We start from the raw sequence: 13,138 nt of genomic DNA on the forward strand, positions 1-13,138 counted from the left end.
TTCGACAGCAGCATGGTATCCTACGTCAAAATCAATACGCGAAGGCTTCAACTTCCTCTTCCTGCTTTCCGTAGTAAAACGCACTCGCATTGTTTTTAGGGTAATGTAGTATACTGCTCCAAAGTTGTTGGTTGGTTGTGTGTATCTTTATTTCCATTTCTGTTTTTTTTTTCATTAACAAAAACTTTAAAAAGTGTTAAAACTATAACAGAAGAACATCACAAATTACTTTTAGTCAGATTTACAATTGTTACATTGTCTATGTTCAGGCCATCCTACTCAGAGGGGTTTCTAGATGGATGTGCATAATAATTTCCACATCGAATCAAGTCATTCAGTATGTTCTTTGTTTCATACTCAGAAATCTGTGATTGCGTTTTCATATTCATAGACTCCCTGGAATAGATTTTGGTCCCTTGATGCATTATTGGCATTCTCATAAAATCAGCCATAAAAAGGATTTTTGGTCCACCTCATCCCCTCTGCAAAAATCAGTGCTATAGCAAGTGTGGAAGTGGTCTGGCACTTTGGATCTCTACTTATATCAATCTACTTTTATTGTTTTAATATAACTAATAGTTTTTATAATCTCCTATTCACAGATGGCTGTATTGCTCCTGCTGTTAAAGATATTTTATACAATTTCTGCTTTATAAATAGCACTGGATTTATCAGATATCCAGTATCTTTGATTAGATGACCCGTGGAAGGGATACAAGATAAAATATGATTTTCTCAGGGATCAATAAAGAGTCATGTGATAACCATTAATAAGCTAATATAATTCAATCCAAATTAATCATATTAGAGTTATGGATAAAGAGCTGACTAATGTTAATTATTTCACTATATCTGCATGTATGAGGAACTGTACTTTGGGATAATGGGGTTTTTAACAAAATACTGCTGTTTGGTACCTTCCATAATTGAAGGCTTATTTTAAGAATATATCAAGATATAAATATAAAGTATTTCTACACACTATATAATGTAAAAATACCGAAAATGATGTGCATGTAAAAATTGATTATTGAAACAGATCTCAATTTTTTTGACAGCAGGATTGGGGCAGGGGCTGTTGGGCTCCTTTATTGACTTATACTTACATAGTATCATAATTTGTGCTGTGATGCAAACCAAAAAGGAAAAAAAATGCAGCGATTCAACGTTTTGAACATAATTTTGGGCCAGTTTCCCTCCCCCTTAGTTTTGTGTTTCCTGTTATGTCCCCTTCCTCCGTTTGGTGTAGCAGAGAAATTGGGTTAGGCTTAGGGTCAGGTTGGTGTCAAGATGAGCATTTCACAAGACAACTGGATGGGTTATTGATAAGTTTGGGAACAGGTTAATGTAAAGGGAAATAGACTTTTAAAGAACAGCAACCCAAACAGTGCTCACTTATCTAATGCCCACATAAACATGAATGATAGCGAATAAGTACATCAGCAAAATATTGCTCTCTTTCCAATAACTGCTTACTTACCTGCATATTTACCCATAATAGCCTTCCTAAAAATATGTATCTGTAACATTTCTCTGTAAAATGCAACGGAAACACAGCGAAAAAACCCAGGTTACAGATTTTTGTTAAACTTACTTTTGTTACATTTAGAAAGACATTCTTAGACATTAAGTGGTTATGGTCAGATGGAAGTTTGTGGGAAATGTGGCAACAGTTTCTTTCACCTAAAAAATGCACTTCTTCAGCAGGTGAAGTGGTTAAAAATGGACATAGATCACAGGGAGTGATCTTCATGGCAGTGGAGAAAACAAGGCTCAGGTGAGTCATCCCTTTCAGCCTGTTTTCAACAAGCTAATTAAGGAAACATGAACACGCCATAGCAGGTCAAATCAGGTCTGTTGACATGGCTACTGGCAGAATGAAAGTTCTTTGTGCAGGCTGTTTTGTGAAATCTATTTTCGTGGTATTGCTGTGTTGCTGTTACTAACTTTGGGGGAACTGTCAGTCACACAAAGTGTTACTGAGTGCTGGAAGTGCAAATTACATGGCAAAGAGTTCCTGCTTTGATTAAAGTAAAACTTTCTTAGTCACATCTTCTGTTTGATAAGACAGCAATGGAAACACTGTCAAAGCTTAAATTTTAGGGGAAGCCAGAAAGAAAGAGTTCTGAAGATGCATGGCATGCACGAAAATGATTGACCTCAACTAGAGCGCTCACAAATGCCTGGCCACAAAAAGGCTTCAGGTCAATAACATATTGAGAAAAGTGAAGAGGCAGCACTATCTCTGCTCTACCTTCACCATCTCGAGTGGGTAGAGATTAATAATGCATACTGCAGAAAAAACTTCAAATGGCCTCATAATTTGATGTGGAAACACTGCTCAAAAAAGATCCATGATTCGTCAACACATGAACCCTGTAGAGAAAACAACGTCTCAGTCCCATTTTTACCAAATGGAAGTATTGTTGCCAAAGCCAGCCTTACTCACACAGAGCTTGTCTTTCACAAACATACACCACAGCCTTTCCAGTCATCGCATTTCAACCCAATTTCACACATATGGCTGAGCCCAGATTGGTGTATGAGACAGTGTCAGCTACCATCAGCGGAAAACCTCTAAATGAGGGAATTTTGGGGGAGGGAACGGTGTCAAATCTCTCTAGTAGAACACCAGACAGTTATCTATGCCAAGACTCTGCCAAGCCAAGTTGCCAAATTTATTTTTTAATTTTTTTTATTTTGGCAAGTTGCACTCCTAGAAATTGGAAGTCTTTATAAAACTTTTTAAACTTGTCTTTTTAAGAAAAACACTTTTGGCCTGATTAAAATTTGACTGAAGTTACACTTTGAACCCTCTCTGGGAGATTCCCCTATATATACTGCTTAATAAATCAAATTGTAAGTATAATAGTATAATAACTTGTTACCTTTGAGCTCAAAGACAGTGTTCAAGGAAGACTCCTTATGTACATTATATACAGTTTCAATAAGTATAATTATGTCTTGGGGACCATTTCATGGAGGGGCACAATATGCCTGTTGTATTCTTAAAGTATTCAAGATAGGTGCCTATGAGGAGCAATATTTCTTGTTTTCAAAATGATATAGCAAATGCCAATAACATAGGGGCATAAGGGGGTGTAGTGGTTAGCACTCTTGCTTCACAGCAAGAGGGTTGCTGGTTTGACTTCGGCCTGCAGCTCTTCTGTGTGGAGTTTGCATGTTCTCCCCGTGTCAGTGTGGGTTCTCACCAGGTGCTCCAATGTCCTCCCACAGTCCAAAAACATGCACTTAGGTTTAACTGGTGAATCTAAATTGCCCATAGGTGTGAATGAGAGCATGAATGGTTGTCTGTCTCTATGTGTCAGCACTGCAATAATCTGGTGACCTGTCCAGGGCGTATCCCGCCTCTCGCCCAATGTCAACTGAGATCGGCTCCGACCACCCCACAACCCGAGTAATCGAGTAAGGATAATGGATGGATAGATGGATGAGGAAAAAATAAATAAATAAATAAATAAATATGTATGTATGTATGTATGTATGTATGTATGTATATATATATATATATATATATATATATATATATATATATATATATATATATATACACTACTATATATACATATATCAGGAAATATAAAACAAAAATGCCACCAAAAACAGTAACTTTAGTAAACTGCCATGCTTTGAGCCCTTTGAGCTTGTAATGGTTATTGTTAAGAAAACCAAACTGTCAGAAAGACAAACCAAACGACTATTAGTATGGCACTAGATGAAGATTCAGGATCTCCAGAACTCGCTAGTTAAATGCTGCATAAATTTGGGCAACTGGGGAAAAGTTTGTATTCAATTATAGGTTTGTTTTGCATGTAATGCAAATCATACCAATCACAGTGTCATTGCACCTGCTTTGCATTGGGTGTAAGATAGGGCTCCATGAATGTCTGCACCAAATGACATCACAATCTATTCAACAGTTGTCAAGAAAACATTTCACTGGGAACTACAAATGTCAACGGGTAGTCGGTGCTAGAGGTAACAAAGTCATAATCAATAATACCATCTTTACCATAATTTATTTAGGTCCATCTATATTTCATTGGATAAGTGGAAACATTGACCTGCTGGTCAGATGTGAGTGGCCTCTTTGATCCTCTAGCCACCCACTGGCTTCAGGTCCATGATTTTGACCTTTTCCCAGTAAATGCTGTGACTTGTTGATGTGGTGTTCACAGAGAGCAGTCTGCTTCTAGTGTTGATTCAGTCTGAAGCCAGTTCTTGAAAAAGACACAGGGGTTGCCATCCCCTCCCCATATACAACCACCTGCTATAACATGACGAAGACAGAGAGATAAACTGAAAGCGTTGAAAACCTTGTAAGTTTGAGCTTGGATCATTTTTGACACCTATGCTTAAAAGAGATGCTGTGGCAGGAAGTTCCAAGCTTCTATGAAAGCGAGCCCTTTAGCAGATTGCGGACCTCAACGGATGTGCTAATTTGCCGCTCTGCCTGCTAGCTTTGTAGATGAGGTTGGAGAGGTTAAAATCCAGATGTTTTCGGAAGCTTTCTGCATGATACAGTGTTGAGACTGTTCTTGTTAGAGTGTGTGCGATTTTATAGAGACAGATGTTTTTATTATGACCAATGACAAAGAATGCGGAGAGATTTCTTAAATATAAAAAAACAACATTAAAACAGCAGTCTATCTGCTTTTCAGGTTTGGTACATCAGTTTCTCCTCACTTGGTGACTTTATAAAGCCTCCTGTAGTAGTAAAGACTGAGAGAAAACTAAGGTTAGTGGCTACACAGGGGACTAAAGAAAGGGAAATAGCTTAACATGCAGTACTGTAATAGTTGTTGGGTTTTTTTGCTGCATCACTATAACATAATAAATGTAAACAGCATGCCCTCCATCTACTATAAAAAGTATATTGGTCCTGGTAGGATAAATGAGTAATTGTGACAATAAAATCAATGACTAATCTGTTTATGTCTGGCCGGTGGGGAATCTCACATCAGGTTATGTTGCACATTCAGTGAAGCTGAAATGACTTGAAACTTACGGTAATTAACAAAATTAAATTCCAACACTTTTTGAGAGCTAACTTTTTTCCACATTTCACATTGATCGATACCTCTGTTTTTAGCAGGGTACATCGCCATGGTAACTAAACTGCACATCGGTCCCAGAAGGCTGTATTCAGGCTATTAAGCCTTAATGTGTAAAAAAGAAAAAAAGCCTCAGCACTGGCCCCTGTGGTCATTCTAAAATAACCACCTTTATTGCAACAATTTCATCTCCAAAACCCGATTACCTGTCTCATTGCAAACAAATGAAAGAAGTAATAAAAAGACCTGCTCTGTGGGCTAGTAATGAATTAACAGATATGAAGAACTGTTCTCAGGGCAGTTCTATTCACAGAGCAGCGTAGCCACTTCCCCTTCTGTGATGATTTATTACATCAAACATATAATGAATGTTTGTAGCATTTCCAGGCCATTTGCCCACTAAAGATGGTCTCTTTAACTAGCAGGTAGCTTGCACCATTTGATGATAGTTATCAATAATGAATTAAATTTACTACTGCATATTAAGAGTGCTGAAATTATTCATTGGATTCCCCAGAGTGATTGATGTAGTACAATGCACCAGTAGTCCATCACCCCAGCATGAGCCTGACACTTTTAGTGTGGGGACACAGTGTTGTCTCAGTGAAAAGAAGGCCTACATGGTGATCAATTTAGATTTGATATCTGCCGCAGCAGGAGAAACAATGTTAATTTTCTAATGTTTATGTCCTGCTCATTGAGTTAGCTTGTTGTTTTAAGAAAGGAACATGTGTTAGTTATGTAATCTACTTCCCTAATCTAGCTACTCCCATCTAGCTACTGTATGTGGAGTAATTATAAATTGCTGGTTTAAAAACCCCCATCCATTTACAAGTTGATGATTTACACATTTTTTTGTATAAAACTCAAGATTACATGCTGTGGCTTAAGAGGATTCTTTTTTCCTGTCACTCTGAAAAACATTTTTTTTTTTCAAACGCAGCTAGATTCACTCAAAAATGGATAATCAACAAGCTTATTTTTTAGTTTCTGAAAAGCAGACATTTGCAGGGTTTTCTTATGACTGCACTTCCATAATTATTTCACATTTGTTTCTTTCCTTTTGGTATTGAGAATATTGTGTTACATTCAACATTATGATCATATGACCTTTTTTTTTTTTAACATTGCAACAACCTCATTTCCCTCACAGTAATCAATACTTTAGTCATAGCCAGTAAACATCTCATCTAGATTTGCCCATGTTGCATGAAATTGGCTCTTTGCTACAAACAGTGCATGTTATCTCTGAACCTGATTACATCCTGATAATATCCCTGTTTGTGTTTGTCCCATCAATTATTTGACAGAAATGTATAAAACATCCTATGGACATATAGTGGGGATGTTCTAAAACACATCAAAACTAGTGTGCTGGGAGACAGTTTTCAATTCAGTTTGATCCTGACATGTCCTTCTATAGTTACAGATAAATCATGTATGAAGTATAAATTATAAAATATCTTTGATAGTCATGTAACATGATGGGTTCACTCAGTATGTACAGCAGCTCGTGGTGCTCTGACCTACATGCCCTTGTTTCTTTAACCCCTCTCCCTGGAATGTAATATTATAAATCACATTTTTCCTCATTTTATTAATAATTTATCTTCTTGTACACATTCATGGATTCCTACAGAACAAGTTCTCCCTTAAGCAGTTCTTTAAATGCAAAGGTTGTGAATTTTTTCAGAGAGAAAAACTTTGATTAACAATAGTGCATAACCTATAGATGTATGCTCTTGTCCTACTTTATGTTGCTTTTCAGAGACAGGCCCATAGTGTATCAATTACATATGATTATCTATACTGTACCTCATTAGCCTTTGTGTGGTTGAACAAAAAAAATAATTTCCTCAGGATAAAAAAAAAGTCTTAATCATATAGTTCTAAAACATTCATAGAGCACAGTTTTGCTGTAAACCTTCTTTGAGGTCTCTTAATGAAATAAATGGATGTCCAACTGTTCTGATAATTCAAAATAGCTCCATTGCACCACCAAGCTGCTAATCATTTTCAAAAACAACTATGTAGTAAATAGAAGTGAGTTGTATGTACAATAAAATGCAAAGAAAGAAGATTAAAAGAATCTCTTTTTATCACATAAAGGCATCCTCCAATATTCACCATTTTGCTTTGTCACATCAGACTTGTCGTGTTAACTATACAAATATACGGTTTGTTTGTTGTGGATGAGAGTATATTTGCTTTCTTTGCATTCCCTCTTCTAGGTCAGACTCTTACTGATGATTAAGTTGGACATGTTGGCTGAGAAAAAGGCTTGGGGTTATCACCCTCTTGCAGAGGGTTTGCTGCCGATGGACCCTGACAAGATGTTGACTCCCACAGAGGCTGTAAACCCTCCCTTTCTTAGCCATTTAAGGGAGGCTGCCAACACTTCCTATTAAGTCTGTCAGTGTGTGTGTGTGCTTGCTTCTACCATCTGTGTAAAGCATTTCTCTCATGGAAATGTGGGAGATGTCCATAATGAAGGGTGTCCAAATCAGGCTGAAAACAATTTGAATTATAACATTATCAATTTGTGTTCTGTTTTCCCAAAGATGTTGCTATGATTGATGCAGAGCTGACATAATATCACAGAAAGCATTTACCTGAGTGCAACTTCAGTTCACTAACATTTTATATTCATGACTTCAAAGTCAACCTACAGCAGACACTGCTTTACATAAATAAAATTAATTACATACAGATGATCAAAACAGATGACTTTTAGCATCATGTATGCCCAACTGGTGGATTCAGTGCCACATTTGCTGCTTGTGATAACACTTCCACAATTCATGACACTTAAGTGGGAGACGCTGTAGCCTACGCAAACTTCCAACATGACATGAACGCATCATGAGCCCAGCTCCAACATCAAAGCGGGCTGAGCTTCCCAGGCCTGCTGTGAAGGTGGCAATGGACTAAAAACACATTTCCACCGTCTGAGAGACACATTTGCATGTCATTACACGGAGATCGCTGCGTGGGCCAATCAGAAATTAGTTTTAAAAGCTGGGTTTTTCCAGCACCCTACGTGAAGTGAAGTATGGCCAGCCACTAGCAGCAAGAGCACCAGTGACAGCGAGACACAGCAGCCCTGCATGGGGTTGAAAAACAGTCACCTGTTTCTGGTGTTTCCAGTGAAATCACACAGGAGATCTGACAGGAAAACAAAGAGACTTCATACAGCAAAGTTTGCTGTTGCTGGGTCACCTCCTCTCAGAGGGCCCACATACATACAGGTGAGTTGTGGTCTAGAAACACACAACCTCACACTCATCACACCAGGTGTCAGTCTGTGGCCAAAAGCTATATTCTTAAGCTCTGACTTTTGTTTCCTGAGCACCGTGGCAGGAGCCAAGCAGACTCCCACACACACACTCATGCAATCGCTCGCTGGGATCGCTCTGAAACACCCTCTGACTGAACGACTCTGGATGGATGTCAGGATGTGATGACATGAGTTGTCAGCACTGTTGTTGCTGTGCATACACTAAACACAAATAAATAATAACTGCACCATGTCCTCCAAGTTATTATTTCAGGCCTTATAGGACAGGACAAGATGACAATTTTGTGTTTGGGAGAGAAAAGTTGAATTTTTCATGGGCACTTGTGTTCATAAAACATGTATGATTATTTGGTGTGTTGTATAGTTGCTGTCTGCAAGTCCACACCGTACTTTCAACACATAGAGACCATCAAAAACAGTAAAAGTTGTTAACACAAGGGCTTGAAAAACATATCTATGATTCCTTTTGTGTCTGTCTTCTATGATTTTTTAATCTTTGTGGGCATATACAGCTTCACACACTAGACAACCTTGAAACTATAATTATCAAGAAACAACCCTTCGAAAGGCTAGCTTGCCTTCCATTCAATTTTCTAGGCTTTCATTGGCCAAGGTTGAAGGAAGACATGCTTACAAAGGCACACCTTGAGCCCCCATAAAACTTTAAACTGCTGTCTTGCCCACCATGATGAATAATGGCTTTGTTGTCCTTGGTTGCAAAAACCATCTTGCCTTAGAAAACAGAAAACCATCCGGATAGATTTTTTTTTTAAAGCCACCAGGACTCAGTCTGCACAGCCAGTCACTCTGATAAAACAGGAAATACATGCTAGAATTATGTAAGTTGAGCGGTGGGAGGACACATTGCCTTGGTGAGCACTCGCCAAATGCTCTATAGCAGCTACTGATTACACAGCATTTAAAGCGGTGAATAATAAGGACTGGATAGAAAAGCCGCTGGCACTGCACATCGACCCTGGCTACAAGATGTCAACATGTGTCAGTGAATGCAGCTTGTTTAGATGCTGCCCCTTTATTGGCAACCTGTCTCTGGGTTTGAGCATTACCCCAACAAACAACACTGCTGTGTCAAAGCTGCAGAAAAGATATAATTGTACTATACACAGGATTCCTATACCACACAATCAATACAAGTTTTAAGTAAGTATGATAGTCTCTTGTTATGAGCTAAAAGCTGACTTTATGTAGTTAGGGTTATACTTTATCTAAGACCATCAAAAAATCCTCTAAAGCTCTCTAAATAATGTCTGGTTCATAGACTTTATGATTAGTTTAGTTTGAGTTCTCTGCATGACTGGTCTTTTGGTAAAATGCTAATGTTATTAAATCTACATAGATTTTTTCATTTTTTAGCCTTTTAATAATCTTAAATGAGGGAACTCACAAACACTGCTGTGTGTTGTGTTGGACATGCAGGTGAGGACAAAAAATTCACATTAGCATGAGCAAAAAGGTCAAGTGAACTGACCCTTTAATGTTAACAGTACTTTGTCAGAATTAAAATAGGATCTAGATACACAAATAGTTTGGGTTCAGTGTTATTTGCCTGAGACCACAGCAGACATTTAAACGTGTCATAGCAGGGAAACCACAAGACTGATGAATAACATTAACGAAGACTTTACTCTACAGTGAGCCAGCATACATGATTACCAGGACCCTGACTTACCTAAATGGGATGCAGCCATTACTTAAACCTGTGCTTTTCCTACTATGACTAAAGTGACTGCCCAGGTTTTAAGATATATGTATCTGAGATTTCTGCCCCTACCTCAGGAGAATGGGATTTTGTTTTTGGTGCTCACCATTGAAAAACACTGAAGAAATACAACATCATCATCCCTTTCCAGAAAATAATATCCGGGGACCTGGTCAATCCACAAAACTCACAGTAAACTACTTTTTTATTGGGACTAGTTTATTCTGGAGAAATGGCTTCTATGAAAACTGCTTACCCAGAATAATGGGGACTTGGAAGACATGATAATACTAAACAGTCTGGTGATAGTTTTTACATTTCTCTAAATGTCAACAAATCAAATGAAAAGACCAAAACCAACAATAAACAGATCCATCTAACAGGTAATTGTCTATGTTTCTTCATTTCCATGAACATGGCAACAAATGTGTATTAATCCACAGCTGAAGTAGTCCCTCACAAATTTACCTTTTACTTAACTAAAAAGTGTCTAGCTGTTTATAGGTGCAATGAACAAATGATTAAAAACAAATTATGAACATTATGGAATGTAAAAAAGTGGCAGTGTTGACATTATGTCAAATAAGTTACAGATATCTACTAGCCCACACCTGTCCTGTATGGAGATACCACTCGTGCGTTAACCCTCCTGTTATGTTGCGGGTCAAATTGACCTGTATGTTTTTGTATGTTTTGTATGTCTTGTATTTTTTTGGGATGAAACTTCTTCTGCTTGGCTTAATGAGTGTAATCAACATATACAATAAAAATGGTTAATTTCTCATATTTGCATGTTTATAATACATAGATACTGTTCAATGGTCAATCTGACCCTGAACAGTACAGGTGACCTGTGTAAATGTTTCAACTCACTCAATAAAAGAAACATTTTTAAAATGTAAAATAAAATTTTCAATAACTCGATGTCATGTGAAACTATTATATATTATATGTAGGTATTTTCAATGTACATAAAAAAAAGTGGAGACCATCGAAACGGCAAATAGCCACCTTCTCCAGACCTTTGACGTGACTGGTGGCTCGTGAATGATGGTTTGGTTCACCAAAAGTCCATACAAAGTAGAGCATATTAAGATCATAATTCATATACAATAACTTCTACTTCAACTTCTTAATGTATTGAATTGCCCATTTAAGACCATTATTAGGACTTTTTTTTTTTAAAGAAGCAATCTCCTGAGGGGCTGAGAGCCACAGGGTAAGGAAGTTGGACGACTAACAGACTGTTAGTTTGGGTCAATTCATTGGATTTGCTGACAAGAACAGCAATGTTCAATATTGCCTTCCATACTTCCATATTTCCATTTTTACCATGCTGTGACCACACACAAAAATCCATTCAAGTCCATTGTATTGGGGGCAGAAACCTTTTAGAGATTTTGTATGTCACATCACCATTGATCATCAGTATTGATCATGAATGTAACTTTGATCGTCATGACTCAAGAAGTTCTGAAGTGTACTTTTTGTCATATCAACTTTCCCTCAACTTCTATTTCTGGTAGCGACTTCTTACCTTATCTCTCCAGAGAAGAACTTACAGGGATATATAAGGACAAATAAATATACACAACACAGCAAGAGAGCTTTACCAGTCTCGTGAAGAGTTGTAGCCCTCACCTGAAGAGCAACATGTCTTGTCTCAGCATTGCATTCTGGTCTATGGAGGCAGCTGTCAGTGTGCAGCTGTTATCTCTGCCTCTCCTATGATAGATTTCTCCCCGTATGATTGCTGAATGCCTGAAAAAAGTCTAGAAAGGAAGCCTGTCTCTTTGATTCGGAGAGGCTGACACCGAAACCTGACATTTATGGTTGATGTTTTATATAGTTTAAGATATTTCTGCTGTCTGGCTTCATTGCAGCTGCTCTGGAAATATCTTGACATGAGATCACAGTCTCCATGACTGCCCTGTTATCCACAGGAATAAAAAAAAATCTTGCAAAACATAAAAATGGGACAAGAAATGTAAGCTATATCACCACCAGCTGCGTTGAGTGTATTTTCCTCTTTTGGTTTAAGCATTTCATGGATAAAATGTATAAAAATGTCATTTTATTCAGCCAAGAAATTCAGGAACTGAATCTGGGCACATTGTCTTGACACATACAGGTTTTCTCAAGCAGTGGGGCTCCTACTCAGCAGCGGCTTTATGTGAATACTGGTTTAGAGGAGCCCCACTGCAAAAATGAACCTTTATTACGGGTTAGATAAGGCATAAATGGCTGGTATGCTCACAGAGGGCCTGCACATTGATTCACTTGGAGTCACCTCTGCACTCCGTATTGAAGCAAATTACCACTGAGCTGAATCCATTCCAGTGCTGAAATGCCACTGACATAGTGCATCAGAAAAATAATATGTTTAACCAGAAAAAAATCCTGCTATTACCAGAGCTGCTCTCATACTGTTTGTCTGAAGATCAGATGTGTAATTAAGCGGATCAGGTGAGATGAATGGCCACAAAATGACACGAAGGAATACTCAAAGTACTGTACATTATTCCATAAGAGGGAAACACAGTCACAGCCGATGGTGTGGCTCCAGTTGAGTGCTGCATTAAGACTCTAAATGAAGGACCAGAAGCACAGTGAAAGGTGTTTATTGCCTTAAAGTTAATGTAATTATACTAAAAAAAAGCTATAACAGCTTGTGTAATGAAGCAAACTTGCCACTCATGTGCAATGCATCCTGGTACAGCAGAAAAACTCGGCTTTCTCTGTCTATATATCATGCATTGAGGAATCTATTGCTATAGTGGATTACAATTACTATCAACACTGATAACACATCCACACCCTGTGATGCGTTGAACCATTTTGGTTTGGACCCAAATAAGTTTTTCTTTTTTTTTTGTTTATTTCAAACACGTTATTACCTAGACTATGATGTTGTTTTAACCACACATATACCAGTTTGGATGTAATTGTCCTAAATCTGGCCACAGAAGAAGCAGCAGGTTTGTGATTTCTGTCATTAGATAAATATTGTTTTTCCAGAAATAACTATGGGTTTGATGATCTTTC

This window comes from Centropristis striata, chromosome 15 (genome assembly GCF_030273125.1).
Source record: "Centropristis striata isolate RG_2023a ecotype Rhode Island chromosome 15, C.striata_1.0, whole genome shotgun sequence".
NCBI classification, from domain to species: domain Eukaryota; kingdom Metazoa; phylum Chordata; class Actinopteri; order Perciformes; family Serranidae; genus Centropristis; species Centropristis striata.